This window comes from Saccopteryx bilineata, chromosome 2, assembly GCF_036850765.1.
Source record: "Saccopteryx bilineata isolate mSacBil1 chromosome 2, mSacBil1_pri_phased_curated, whole genome shotgun sequence".
Lineage (NCBI taxonomy): Eukaryota > Metazoa > Chordata > Mammalia > Chiroptera > Emballonuridae > Saccopteryx > Saccopteryx bilineata.
In genome coordinates, this window is record NC_089491.1 from 239,068,698 (window position 1) to 239,084,418 (window position 15,721).

General features: G+C 43.5%; 1 protein-coding gene across 2 annotated transcripts in view; it reads right to left on the reverse strand.

Moving 5' to 3' along the window:
* ARHGAP32 (Rho GTPase activating protein 32) overlaps positions 1-6,087 on the reverse strand; it is a 394,792-nt gene extending 388,705 nt beyond the window's left edge. Inside the window, exon 1 of one of the 2 annotated variants that reach the window (XM_066259724.1) lies at positions 5,957-6,087. The gene's annotated coding sequence lies outside the window, so the exon portion shown is untranslated. The remainder of the gene's footprint in view (positions 1-5,956) is intronic. The other variant, XM_066259723.1, reaches the window with a different exon arrangement.
* Positions 6,088-15,721: the final 9,634 nt, after the last annotated feature.

The following is a 15,721-nucleotide window of genomic DNA, read 5'->3' on the forward strand; positions in this document are numbered from 1 at the left end:
GGAATAAAACAAAATACAAATTTTTCTTACCGTCAATAAACTTTATTAAATAATATATATCCACACCAATCCTATCTTCTAAATACGGTCCGAAATGGTTTGCTGAGCTGAATTAAGCCTTTCTGCGATCTCCGATGTTGTCAGAAAAGGATCTTGCTCCAACATGGTCTTAACAACATCGTCATTGATTAAAGATGGTCGCCCAGAACGTGGCTTATCAGAAAGGTCGAAATCACCTGTTTCGAATTTTTCGAACCATCTTCTGCATGTCCTATCAGAAACTGTACCTTCACCAAACACTTTCAATAAATTTCTACATGCTTCTGTAGCATTTCTTCCTTGTTGAAATTCGTATAAAATACAGTGGCGTAAATGAACTTTATCAGTAGCCACGGGTACACTATCGCTTCACACATAAGACTAACGTGAATCAACTTTGTTTTAGTTAACTTGCTACGTCAGTATGTATACATTAAGTGATAAAAATAGAGAGGCACACATGCTCCAAATAAACATGTGCTTACGTGTCAAAACTTGTTGTGATAGAAATGGACAGAACTTTCCGGCAGACCATATATTTTTTCCCCATCAAGAAGGAAGGAAGGGGCCAGAGCCACGAAGTGTGGAATAGTAAAGGAGAGCTCAGTACAGAGCGTTTCTCGGAGGAGATTCACTGGCCTGGAAGATGGAGGTCAGAAAAATCGCACATGGAGAGACCACGTGGGCAAATTTAAAGGGGTCCTCAAGTCAGGCTAATATGATGTAGCGAAATCTCACTGGCTGACAGTCGCTTTTTCCCCAAGGACTCCTAGGAAGTTTCTTTTGGCGCGTTTGGTTGTGGGTGGTCCTAGCCAAAGTTCGCGGGCCTGGGCTCCCCACGTGACCATCCCTCATTATCCACCAACCTTACAATAGAGATGCTAATGAAAATCATAAGGAAGACTTAGGCCAACCAGGCAGTGGCATAGTGGATAAAGCGTCAGACTGGGACACAGAAGACCCAGGTTTGAAATCCCAAGGTATTCGGCTTAAACACAGACTCACCAGCTTAAGTGTGGGGCACTGTCTGGAGCATGGGACTCCTAGACATGACTCCTGAGCAAGGGGTCACTCACTCTGCTTGAGTCCCCCCTTGGACAAGGCACATATGAGAAACCAATCAATGAACAAATAAGGTGCCGCAACGAAGAATTGATGCTTCTCATCTCTCTCCCTTCCTGTCTGTTCCTATCTATCCCTTTGTCTCTCTCGCAAAAAAAATTAAAATTAGAAAAAAAAAGGAAGACTTACAGTGTTGCATACATGTAAGGAAAGTTATCTAGCCCTGGCCTAATTAAAACAGGTTTTTCTCACATATCTTTCACTTAAACAAAAAAAAATGCCAGTACCAAAATAAAAGTGATATTTAAATTGATTTTGCAAACACAGAATATTATCATAAAATTATCAAAAACCAGGATCTCTGAAAAATAGAGTAAAACTATCTTTCTGCCCATTCTTAATCCTCTAAATAAGTGGTTAATAAAAATATAGCATAGCCTGACCAGGTGGTGACGCAGGGGATAGAGCATCAGACTGGGACACGAAAGACCCAGGTTCAAAACCTGGAGGTTGCACACTAGAGCCTAGGCTCATCCGGCTTGAGCATGGGCTCAGCAGATTGAGCATGGAGACACTGGCTTGAGTGTGGGATCATAGACATGGCCCCATGGTCGCTGGCTTGAGCCCAAAGGTTGCTGGTTTGAAGCCTAAGGTCGCTGGTTTGAAGCCTAAGGTCGCTGGCTTGAGCAAGGGATCACTCGCTCTGCTACAGTCCCCCGCTCCCTGATCAAGGCATATATGAGAAAGCAGTCAATGAACAATGAAGGTCCTGCAATGAAGAATTGATGCTTTTCATCTCTCTCCCTGCCTGTCTGTCTGTCCTTGTCCCTCTCTCTGACTCTGACCCCCCCAAAAAATATATATATATATCAAATATAGCATAAAAATATACATATAGTATAATAGCTGGAAATTTTCTCATTATTCCAATTATCAGCTGTTCACTAAACTAGTGGTCTAGTAAAGGAGAAAAGTTAATAACAAGCAAAGGTGATGTAAAATATTTTAGGCATACAATTAGATGATTATAACCATCATCATCATCTACCACACATTGAATGCTTACTACACTCTCATACTGTATTACGACTTGACAGGTACCATTTCATTTACTCATTGCTACAGTCTTCTAAGATAGATTCTTGTTTATTATTGTTCAGCCAGAGGAGGGGAGGCAGAGACAGACTCCCACATGCGCCCGACCGCGATCCACCGGGGCAATGTTTTGCCCATCAGGATCATTGCTCTGTTGCTCAGCAACTGAGCTCTTCTTGGCACCTGAGGCAGAGGCCATAGAGCCATCCTCAGCACCCAGCCCAACTTGCTCCAATCCAACCATGGCTGCAGGAAGGGAAAAAAGAGAGAGAGAGAAGAGAGAGGGGGAGAAGGGAAGAAGCAAATGGGCAATTCTCCTGTGTGCCCTGACTGGGAATCAAACCCAAGACATCCACATATTAGGCTGACACTACCACTGAGCCAACCAGCCAGGGCCTAAGATAGATTCTATTGTCATTCTCTGATTACAAAGGAGGTACCTGAGGCATCAAGATGTTAGTCTGCCCAGGATCAAAGTCTACTCCACAGATGGCATTCAAACACAAGTCTATCTGGCCCCAAAGCAAAAATCAGTACCTTTCCAAGAGTCTTAACCTTTATAATGCTATGACAGGCAATAACGCTTCTGCTAAGTAAGGCATAAAAATTTAAGTCCTAAATCAGAGTTTGGCAAACTTTTTCTGTGAAGGGCCAGATAATAAATAGTTTAGGCTTTGCTGGCCATACTGTCTCTGTTGTAGGAATGCAACTCTGCTGCTGCACTGCCAACACAGCCACAGACAATCCACACAGGAACGATCAGGGCCATGCGCCAAATAAGCCTTCTTTTATGGACACTGATGTCTGAATCTCACATAACTTGCATGTCATGAAATAATTCTCTTCTTTTGGTTTTTTTCAAGTATTTAAATTTTTTTAATCTTTCTTGTTCATAGGCCACACAGAAAATAAGCTGTGGGCCATATTTGGCCTATACACTTAATTTTGCCAATCTCTGCCCTAAATAATGAAGAATATAAAATATTTTTTTACTAAACAACTCTTCTCACAAATCCTAACTTGCAATCTGCTTTGATATTCTGAACTGATGCTTTAAAGAAGCTCAGAATTAACCTGGTCCGTTAGCCCAGCTGGATAGCACATCACCCGAAAGCACAGAGGTTGCCTGTTCAATTCTTGGTCAGGGCATATACAGGAATAGATCAATGTTCCTGTATGTCTGTCTGTCTCCCCCTTCCTCTCTAAAATTACTAAGTCAAAATTAAAAAGAAAAAAATGCTCAAAAGTCTCAGCTATTGGCGGTGGGGGGGGCAGCGGGGGCTAGGGGTGAGGGAGGTGGAAGAATAGAGCAAAAAAGGACAAAAAATAATAATTCATAGACATGACAACAGTATGGTGACTGCCAGAAGGGAGGAAGTACAGGAAGTGCAGGAAGTCATAGGGGGAAAAATGGTGATGGCTGAAGATTTGACTCGGGGTGAATACACAATATGGTGCACAGAGATGTGTTGTAGAATTGGGCACCTGAAACTTGTATAATTATGTTAACTAGTGTCACCCCAATATATTATATTTCAATTAAAAAAGTTCAAAGTCTCAATAAACTTTGCCATCTGCCCCAGAATAATCAAAAATTCCAAAACTCCAAACCATAGGATTTCCTAAGAATAAGATAGCGTCACCAAGTTTTGGAACTGGAAGAGACCTAACACATTCTCATTGCTTATGAAACTAAACTAAACAATGAACAATGTTTAGTTCATTTCATGCTATTTTTCTTCTACTACCACGGTCTTCTGAAGAAAAAACAGCTGCTAGTCCCGGACATTTGTTAAATGCATTTCCAGTCAACAGTGAATCTATATATACAATAAAGACAATATACCCAGGCCAGCTTGGAAAGGGAAAGCACTGCTGAATAAGTCATCTAAAGAGAGAATAAGAGAAAGAGAGAAGTGAAGATGGATGTAGTGACATTAAAGTCTCAGCCCAACTGCAGAATAGCTTCTGGTGATTGGAAAATGATTGTGTGGGTTAGGAAAAGAAAATAAAAGGAAAGTAACTACTGGAATTCAACCTAACATCAAAGACTCTAATGACAGTTGAGTCTGCCTGGCTGCTTCTTAGTCTATCCCTAGAAAACAAAACTGTTATGTAACTGAAAAAGGTTCTTGCAACTAACACTTCTTCTCTGGCCCACTTACACCCAGTCACCCAACTCAATGTGCACCACTATACAGTAAACTGGGCTTCCACCTCAGCTGTGTCTGGACAAGTCTCTGTCCAAAGTGCTGCTTTATTCCATGGCCTGCTATAGACGATGGTATGAAGATAACTGGCTTGAGCACAGTTCCAATCCCCCACCATCCTAGAGACTTACTCTGTTAAGCATAACCACATAACCAATTTTAAAAATGAATTAGTCTCCAGATATTCCTGACTATGGAAATCACAACAGCATAATATCCCATCTTCGCAAATAGCCCTATTAAAGAGAATCCATACCAAATGAGCACTTGAAAAACTTTGAGGTCATGCTGTAGCAGCAATTAAAGGTTCTATTTCCTTCACTCTCAAGTCCAAGGGACAAACGCTGAGATTCCCAGTTAGACTCCAGTTTACCCAATAAGTAAGAAAGAATACGTTAATGAATCACAATCATCACTACCCAAAAATATTGCAACAATAAATCCAATTACTGGACCAAACTAACACATTTCCTGGACTCGAAGGGCCACTGTACTCTAGCACCATATGCTTTTTCTTCTTCCAATAGAAATATGAATATAGACAAGGTTTACAAAAGCAACCAATGTATCAGAAGTTATTCCCATTCAGACTGACCTAAAACGTCTAAATCTGTGCCAAATAAAAGTCTGAAAGAATGGAAAATAAGAGATGCTGACAACAATGCAATGTGGCCCAGCTGCCAGCTATCCATGTAGCATACTGCAGTGCCCCAAGTATTTTAAAAGTAAATTGCAATTCCGCATGTAGATCAAAATTATAATTATCCCAATTCTGTTTTCTAAAAGCTAACTATTAAACTGCATCCCAAGCATCCTGCGGTGGGTCTCCTTTCCCCCCTCCAGCTTCTTTGGAAGTTTCACCAAGAGAAGGTGAAGTTTAAAAGGTCCATAAGTAGACTAAAACGAAGAAATCAGGCTTGACTTCCTACCGTTTCTTGGGATCTATTTGCAAAAATCTTCAACATAAATATTAAAGTCAACAAAATCAGAAAAGCAAAATACGGGGGTGGCAGTTCAAGTGGGAAAAAGGCACTCAAGTCACTAGTACCGTCCAAAATGTAGCAGCAACTTCAGCCAAAAAGAAAGATGAGAGGGAAAACTCCACGGAGTCCCCGCGAGCTGAGACATGTCGCCCAGCCTGCCCCCACGCACCCCGGGGGCGGCACCGGAGGGAAACGCTCCCGCGGCGGTCCCCAGCGAGTGCTGCGTCCTCTGCCATTCCTGGGAGTCGCAGCTCGAGCTCGCCCAGAGTCTCGGGCTGGGAGCCCCGCAGCGGGCCAGAAATGCGTCCGCACCCCAGTCTGCCGAGGCCGCGGGGGCACCGGAGATGCTAGCGCGGAAGGCGGCCAGCCCCAAGCCGGGTCCCCCCAGGAGCCTGGGGCAGTGAGTATGGAGGAACGGGAAACCCGAGATGGTCTAAGAACATTCGATCCGGAACCTTTATTTTAAAATATTTTTTTTCCAAAAGGGAAAGCAAGGCCCCCGCAGCCTTCCCCGCGGCGCTGCCCACGTCACCGGCGCCCCCGGCCCGCCCGCAGCCCCCGCCTTACCGAGCCCCGCGGCCCCGCCGCGCCGCTGCGGCCTCGCTGCGCCCCGCTCGCCGCTCCGTGTCTGCCCTCCGCGGGCGCAGGGCCCGCCGCCCTTTCCTCCTTCGCCGCCTCGTCCTCCTCGTCTTCGCCGCCGAGCACCGCCCGCGCCGCGAACCTAGCGCTTGGCCGCCCGGGGCAGCCGTGGAGGCTCGGCCGGGCGCCCCCCGCGCCAGCGCCTCATCCCGCCTGGCCGCCCGTCAGGCTCGGGGGCGGGGACGCCGGGTTCCCAGCCGCGGCCTCAGTCCCCACCTCCGTCACGCACCACGCTCGCCCGCCCCGGCGGAGTCGGCCCGGGTCCGCGGTCCTTCGGCTCGGAGCCCCTCACCCGCCGCCCTGGAGCCGCCCCCGCCGCGCCCCCGCCCCGCTCGCCGGCGCGCGCCCGCCGGAGCCCGCCGCCTGCCCGGCCTCCGCCTACTCCGCTCCGCCTCCCCTGCACCGCGACGCCCGCAGCAGGGAGAAGAGGCGCGCCGCCGCCGCGGCGGGCACGAGCACGCGCGAGGGGGGCGGGCGGAGCGCGCGCGCGGCCGTGGGCGGCGGGGGCGCGCCCAGGCCTCGCCTGCTGTTGTCCCGGGAGCGCACGTGCACTGCAGGGGGGCGCAGGGGCCGGTCCCGAGCTTCTGGGGACCTGAGACACCTCCCTGCAGGTTCGGGCGTGGTCTTTGGGCGCGGCGTCTATGTTGCGCTGAAGTGCGAAATTAAAAAACGTGCGGCAGCAGCGATAACACCAGGAAGAGACCTCCTGTGAGACTACGGCAGTGGCTTCTCTCCACTCCCAGCTGACCCCTGAATACTGTCACCCGGCGGCGGCGGCGGCGGAGGAAGAGAGGGGGCGTTGCCGCGAGTCAGGAGGATCCTCGTCTTTCTACTTCGTGCATTTTGATCCAAAATCAACTCCCATCGTTTATTATTGAGAATGAGGGGGTCTAAAAGTTCCTTCAGTTGCTTCTTCATTCCAAATTATGGACCAGGAGATTGGAAGTGACATTGCAGGGGAGAGGTAGGACAGAAATGATGAAAGCAAACCTGAAGGTGCGTGGGCAGGCTGAAAAGAGGGTTTGGAGAGGAGTGGAGGAGCTTATGGGGAACCCCTTGCCTGTGCTGACACTGACCTTATTTCTTCCTCTATTCCTTTTGTTCAGCCTCTAAAGCCTGTTCTGCTCTTCCACACAAACAGCCATCTGTGTAACAGAATATAGTTGACGTTCTACCGTTTTGTTTTCATTTTTTTTCTTTTATATATGTACATTTCATTCCTTCTGTCCCATTTGATATCTAAATGTTGAGGAGGGAGGCCAGTTAACCTACATAATTTAACTCCTAGTTCTAAATCATCCAGTGTCACTGCAGTGATTTGGGTCCACTCAGCATTTAGTTATTTCAATGGGAATCATTGAATATAAAACGTGGCCTTGACCACACTTAGCAGAATTCCAAGGGCATGTACATGAAGCAGGATTTTGGCACATTTTGGAGAGAAATTAGGCAGTGAACATGTACAATAATCCCACTCTTGCCAACTTCAGTATATTCAATGGTGACTAAACTTCTAGTTGTTTTCTATCAAAGAACAAGGAAAGAAATGGAATGAGGAGGTTTACATAGAGGCGCAAACTGGGATGGGGAAATATAGAGAAGTCTTCTTAAAGTACCCTGATATATAGCCAGCTATGGGAAAGAGGGCACCTAGGACCCATAATGGTCTTAACAGGTGCTTCCTAAGTGCTAGCACAAAACAGCAAAGTAAATGAGAAAAACTAGAGACCTTCAACTTCAACATAAACCAGAGTTTAAAAATTACTTTCTCCAAACTGCAACCATTTCATGGGTCACCTTTGGACTAGACAGCCACCTCTGCCAGAGAGAGCAAGTATGCAGAGAGAAGAAATTCAGTAGCTGTGTTGGCCCTGGAAATGGTAAACATTAAACATTAAACCTCCTGTGATGTCAAGAGGAAATCAGTGTGGGACATTAAACCAAGTCACCATGGGATGCAACTTTACCCAAGGCTCTCTAGTCAGTTGACTACTCCAAAGGGAGGTAATGACATTCTGTATTCTTTTCGTAAAGCCATCACATCCCAAAATTCAGCTGCATTGGCTGAACGTTAAGTGGTTTGTGCTTAGCTGATGGAAAAGGTGAATTATATGGAAAGGAGCCAGTACCTTCACATACATTGAATGACAGATATTTTACTGCAGAGTCTCAAAACATTTTGGTATCTTTTCCCCTATTATTTTTAATTGATTGATTTTAGCAAATGAAGAAGGTAGAAAGAGAGACACAAACATCAAGCTGTTCTTGCATGTGCCCTAACTGGGGACTGAACCAGCAACCCCTGCACTTCGGGATGATGCTCCAACCAACTGAGCTATCCAGCCAGGACTACCCTATTGGTGGTATTATATCTAGTTCAGAGAAAGAACAAATGGATTCCTTATGTGTATTCCAGATGTCAACGATGTTTGAGCAAGCCCAAGGGCGCTGATGCTCCTCTCATTTAGAGCAGCATTAGGTCTCCTTGGAAAGAAGCATTCAAATATTCTATGAATAACAATTATTATTGCTAACCCTACAGATAAGCTGAAGTTTGTGACTTCTGGACAACTCTGCAACCATCTGAACTTACTGTTTCAGATGTTTATAACCAATTACCTCTGACCTAATAATACCCTTAGTGATTCAATACATTTATCCCAAAACTTGTGACATTTCCAAAAAAATAAGGCCTGTCTAGCTGTAAAATAATGTTCAATAACCACATTTGTTATGGTTTAATTCAGTTTTCCCAAGGTGAGGGGCAGAAGGGGAAAGAAAAAGGCAAATTCCCTCTCTCTGTGAAGCTTTTGGAGGCCTCAGCTTGGCCTCCTTTCTCGGCCTTGGCACGGTCATCTTCTGGTGGTAGCATCTGGGCTCACTCCTGGCATCTTGGAACTGTTGCACTGCAGTCCCATCCAGGCACTAAGCAGCGTCATGGTGCAGACAAGTAGAGCCAGCAAGGAGAGCAGCCACACAGATGACTGCAACACACTTACCTAACCTTGAGTTTTAGAGAGAACCGGGGAATTGAGCAAGGGTGAGAGAGTAAGCTTATTTTCATCCCCAAATTGAATACTCAACAGCTGGCTTAAGAAAAATGAGTTGCTGAAAGCAGGCCAGGCTTAATGGAGAATTTTTCCAAAGTGACATTTGACATTGCCTTGTTTATTTTTTTTTTTCCTGCCCAAAGGGCCAGTGCCATATTGTGTCTCCATAAAACAGAACAAAATAAGTTTTTGGAAGGGGCATGTTGTCTGTATCACATCCTTCTAGCTAGTATAAATGCCCATGGAGAAGCTTCTCAAAACATTGAACCCTTTGCGCCAAAAAGCTGCTATTGAGCAACATTTTAGGAAGTGGTCAGCAGTCCTATTCCCTGCTTATGTGACAAATCCCTGGGGCATTCAGTGAAATGATCTGTTTCCCATCTTCTCTCCTCTCCTGGTCACATTTTGGTTCATTATTCTATATCGCAATAGTTTAGAACTTTTGGTTCTCCCACAAATAATTTTTTGTCTTTAATTCTTAACAACAGCTATACCTATCTACATGTCTGTTCTTGAATAGTTCAGCCAGATAGTAGCTCCTTTTCTGCTTCCTCCACTGGGTCCTTCTAGAATTCTAAATGTTGACTGCCCCGGGGTTCTGACCTTCAGCCTTTCCCATTCTCTTTCTCTTCTCCCTCCCAGGGCAGTCCCCTGCACGCTTAGCTTTAAATAGCCTCCATTCACTGATGTATATCTTTAACCTTAACCTCTCCCCAACAGTCCAGACACAAATATCCAGCTGCCTATGTGACATCTCCACTTGGATATCTCAAAATGTGTCCAAAACAGAACTCTTGATTTTCCATATTAAAAGCAAAACCCAAATTGCTTTTTACAAGTCTTCCCCAAACAAAACATTCCTTTCTCTCAAGCACCACATTCATTGAACAGCAAATCCTTCCAGTTCTACCTTCAAAACATATACTGAATCTAGTCTTTTTCCTCCCTCCTTAACCACTCACACCTACATCTGCCCCCTCAGAATCTCCCTCTTGGGTGACTAACTGGTCTCCTGGCTTTCATTTTTTCCCCTCCGTGGTCTCAACTCAGCAACCAGGAAATTTCTTTTAAAACATTAGTAAGATAATGTCATTCACCTTGGTCAGAACTCTCCAGTGCTCTGTGCTTCTGATTCAGTCTTTTCCCCAGCCTGGGGGGCCCTTTACCCCTATTCACTGTTCCAGTCTTGACCTCTTAACATTCACTCTGCTCCAGCCAGGAGGCAGCCTCTAGCTGTTCCTCACACCAGCAAGGGACACTTCTTCCTGGCTTTTAAATTAACCTACTCAACTACTAAAATAATTTTGCCTTCTGTTCCCTTACTCTGGTTTTTTTTTTTTTTACAGCACTTAATTCTACATGATTGTGTTTATAAACGATTATTTGTTATTTGCCTCTCTAACTAAAATAAATGCTCCATGAGTGCAAGATTTAGTCACTATTATACCAGCATTACCCAATGAAGAAATAAATGATACATACAAAGTCTCTATGCTCATTTATTTTCGGCTGTAGCTTATTGCTATGGATGCATCTTCTTTATACTTTTTACAACTGGGGACAATTGCAAATTTAAAAATTAGATAATTTGCTATTTACTGCCAATCAAAACAAATTATACTGAAAATCTAAGGAAAGATTAAGATTCAGCAGAGGGGTGCATATTAAATGAGTAAGGCAATGCCTATAAGGCAAGATCATAGACTAACCCTGCAATTAGGCTTTGATATGTAAAAGTTAAAGGTACGGAAAATTAAAGCCAAATTATATGAAGTGCCTCTCATTCCCAAATGAAGTAATAGCCATGTTAGAAAAGAACGTGGTAAATTTTAGGAGATATTGTTCCTTTCCTTTTTTATCTTGGCCTACTATGTAACCTTGAACAAGTTAATTAACATTTCTGGGTTTCCATCTATAATATGGGCCTGCTTTCTTTGTTCTTCAGTTAATATAAAAGTAGAATAATTATTATGAAAAAGGAGTGCAAGAAAGGAAATTTGCAAAGCCATAGTGATACTTATGTTTCCCAAGCTTCTTTGTCTAATATTTTGAAAATGAGGAAGAAATAAATATATTTTAGAAATACAACTGAAGACTTATGAAAAGCACCCAGCATTTCTAAAATGACCAGAAAAAAATGTCTGAGGCAGCAGAGCAACCCCAGTCACCAGAGCAGATCACCTGCTGTCTGAGGTCTACACCTAACATCATCATGAACACACAGAATCTATTTCACAGTCAGAAGTGAATTTTAACCAGGAAATAAAAGGAATCACATTAAGATGCAAGTTTTGCCCTGGCTGGATAGCTTGGTTGGTTACAGCATCAGCTCAATATACAAAGGTTGCAGGTTCCATCCCCAGTTAGGACACATACAGGAATAGATATTTCTGTCTCACTCTCTCTCCCTTCCTCCCTCTCTCTAAAGTCAATCAATTTAAATAATGCAAGGTTTTGTATAAAGTGTTCATTTCACTTCTTAACGGGCAAAGTTATGTGAAGGTTCCTGAAAAAATTAACAGAGGCAACAGTAACATTGCTATATATGAGATCCTAACATTTCTATATATGTGAAGGGAATCAGGTCTAGGGGACTTTTTGAACTTGTTTTTCCTCAGCAAATATGCTGCTTTATTTAAAATGCATGTTTGATACACAAAGGGAAGATCATGTGGAAGCACAGGAAGGAATCAGCTATTTGCAAACCCAAGAGAGAAGCCTCAGAAGAAACTTATCTTGCTGACACATTGATCTTGGACTTCCAGAATCCAGAACTGTGAGAAAATATATATAAAAAAAAAGTTTGAGGTGACTTAGAGGAAGCTAAATCTCCTATTGGTGGCTGTGACAGTGGTGACATGTAATTCACTGGGAGAACACACACACACACACACACACACACACACACACACACACACTGCACACACAGTGAGCGCTCTGCTCCTCTCTCAGGGCTCCACCTGAGTCAGCACTCTGCTCAGCTGCTTGGTGCTGCTCCCAAGCCTTTCATGAGATCTAAAGAACTGAAACCAGTGTTGAGGAAGTGCATGGGAAAGTGACTGGGGAAAGCAAGAGATCAAAGAGAGGTCATTTGACTGCAGGGCTACTGCTTTCCCAGGGTGCTCCCTGCAATTCCCCTTCCACAATTTCCTCTTTTATGGCTTCCAGTTTTCAGAACTTAGTGCACTCAAAAGGGCTAAGACATCTGTGTTTTCCTGCTATATTCAAAATATGTGTTGGCTGAGAATTTACCTGTGTTACTGAAACTTCATGCACTAGATGCTAGTTTTCCTGGGTAACTTGAGAAGAACTGTAGGAGATAATCCAATAAGCCATTTTATTATTATTTTTTAATCAGTTACTTGTGCCTGGCCTGTGGTGGCACAGTGGATAAGGCGTTGACCTAGAATGCTGAGGTCACCAGTTCAAAACCCTTGGCTTGCCGGGTCAAGGTACATATGAAAAACAACTACTATGAGCTGATGTTCCCCTTTCTCTCTCTCCCTTCCTGTCTCTCTCTCTAGAAAATAAAAAATAAATAAGTTACTTGCATGAGGCTTTGATAAGTATGGATGATCCCTGGATATACTGGGGGTAAAGGGGCCATCAATATAATCAGGAAAACAATAAAACTACCCTATCAAAATATTATTCCCTGTTCCCACTCAGTTTTTCTCTTATGTAAAACAAATAGCTGAAAACAGACAGCATTACTCCCCAGAGTGACATAAAAGGCCAGTCTTAAGCAGAGCTGATAATAGACACAAACTTACTAGTTCACTTCTTCTTTCCTGGGTCATGACCTAATTTAAAAGATATTTCCCTTTAGTTCTTGATGGATTTTGACACACACAAAAAAAGCAACAGCAACCATCTAACAGACTTTGGTAAAGAGTATCCGATTCATGACAGAAAGGGCCAAGCAGCTGAGAAAATTATAACTTAGGTAACTCAGTTTTTCATGCTTTGTGGACCACCTTTCTATAGCCAACCTAAGGCTTTATCGACAAGATTGAGGCACTACTGAGAGAAACTGAGGCACAGAGAGATTCAAATTCTGAGTAAAAGTCAACCTATACTTGATCTTTATTATCTATTTTTTTATTATCTATTTTTTAATAAATATATGTTGATGATCAGGTCACACAAAACTAAACAAAAATGTTATTTAAGAGTAATGCTATCTGTACAATGCAGGAGAGAGCCCATCCCAACAGGAACACCCCTCTCCACCTCTCCCCCTCCTCCCACTGCTGGTGGGGGGAAGACAGGGGTCCTTGCATTTGCACTACACCGCTGCCTGCACTTACTCGGCTTTTACCACACCCACATTTATGTGTACCTGACCAGCACACTCGGCTTTTATTACACCCGCAAGAAGACAGCATCAAAAACAAATACACATACACCGTGACTCAAATCTAAAATCTGGTATATTGATTAGCCAAGCCATTGACATTTCACATACTCAGTCCTTTCTCAGTTTTTTTTTTTTTTTTTTTTGGGGGGGGGTTGTATATGCCCTGACCTGGGATCAAACCAGCAACTTCTGCGCGACAGGACAATGCTCCAACCAACCAAGCTATCTAGCCAGGGCCCTTTCCCAGTTTTTGATGGGTAAATACGTTTCCCTAAGAGAACAATTTTCCCATCTCAGCCATTCCATAATCACTAGCTCTGCTTCCACGCTAGGTCTCACTTCTTATACCTCCCCAAATCCTCTGCTGCAGTTTTTGTTCGTTTAAGCTTTTATTTATTGATTTTAGAGAGAGTAGAGAGAGAGAAAGGCGGACCAGGGAGGAGCGGAAAGCATCAACTCATAGTTGTTGCTTCTCGTATGTGCCTTGACTGGGCAAGCCTGGGGTTTCGAACTGGTGACCTCAGCATTCCAGGTTGATGCTGCATCTACTGCGCCACAAACAGGCAAGGCTGGTGCAGTTTTTTGGGGAGAAACAAAATCTCTTCAACACCATCTTAATACTATAATTGTGTCCTTTATGAGGAAACCAAAGTCAACCATCTCGTTTTTCCTGAGCAGACCAGGAAACTTGGCCCTTTTCTTTACCAAGGGAGAAAAGTGTCTTAAAGGAGATGACTAACTCTCAAGTTCTCATGTGCAGAGTACCATGCTGAAAACTGGGCAAAGAAAAGTGAACCAGGAGCCCCTTCATTTCTCAGTGCTTAGAGTTTAAGATAGATCAACTCAACACGGGCTAACCTATGGGTTCACACCAACATCAAACAGCTGTGCAAACATTGGACAGATGCATAAATTAAATACAAAAGTAAATAAAGGATTTAAGTTAAGTAAAAGTCATGCAGCTGCTGTTATTATTCTCTCCTAAGGCTCAGGAGAGAAGGAGGCTCATTAGGCTAAACAGATTGCAATTTTCTGTTGGGAATGGTGTCAGCAGGAAGGAGTAGAAAGGTCACATATGGCTAGAGGAACAAAGACAAATTGTTACATAAACTGTCCTGGCTGATACACAACCTCTAAGCAGGGTCTTCAAGCTGGAGGACTTTGTTTCTCAGAAATTACTTTTATATGCCAGACTATGCTTTTAGGAATCTGTGCTAGTAACTAAATTTAAAATGTCAGAGACCACCTCAGTGGCCAGCAACAGCAGGAGGAACCCGATGAGCGACCTGAGAGATGCAACAAGGACTGTCCTACCAGAGAATATCTTGCCATTCTACATGTGTCCAGGGTGAAATGAAAGGACCTGCGGTAGCTTACTGCAATGGGTAGCTCTGCGTGGTAGCCTGGTCCCGTGGAAATTTTCTGTCTTCTTGGTGGAGGAACCAGGGACGCAGCACAGCTTTATTTAGCCTAGATTCCTATACTCGACACCTGGAACATAGGAGACATGAATGATTGATGAATTCCTAAGTTGCTCGTGAATCTCTCCTTATTGTAGGAGGCGAAAGGGAGTATGGCCTTCTGTGTTTATTTTAAATAAAAATATTATTTTTATCCAGAGACATGTACACTATTCTATATTTGAAAAATATTAAGGCAATGAAACAGCCTATTGTTAAAAAATTAGAAATGGTAGTAAAATGGAAAAATCAATCCCACAATTCAGAGATAGTCAATATTTTGGTACATGTCTCCTACTTATCGTTATATATATATATATATACACACACACACACACACACACACACACACACACACAAACATATATAATATTAATCAGAAACAAGGTCATATTGAAAATAATATGTGTGCCTGACCTGTGGTGATGCAGAGGGTAAAGCATCGACCTGGAATGCTGAGGTCGGTTCGAAACCCCAGGCTTGCCTGGTCAAGGCACATATGAAAAACAACTACTATGAGTTGATGCTTCCTGCTCCTCCCCTACTGCCTCTCTTTCTCTCTCTCTCTCTCTCTCTCTCTCTCTCAAATCACTAAATAAAATCTTAAAAAAATAAAAAAAGAAAGGAAGGAAGAAAATAAAGTGTGTAATCTGCTTTATCCCCCTAACATTTTTCACTTTTCATGTCAATAAATATAAATATATATTTTTTAATCTTGTTTTTTTTGTTGTTGTTTGTGAGAGGCAGATAGACAGGAAGGGAGAGAGATGAGAAGCATCAACTCATAGTTGTGGCACCTTAGTTGTTCATTGATTGCTTTCTC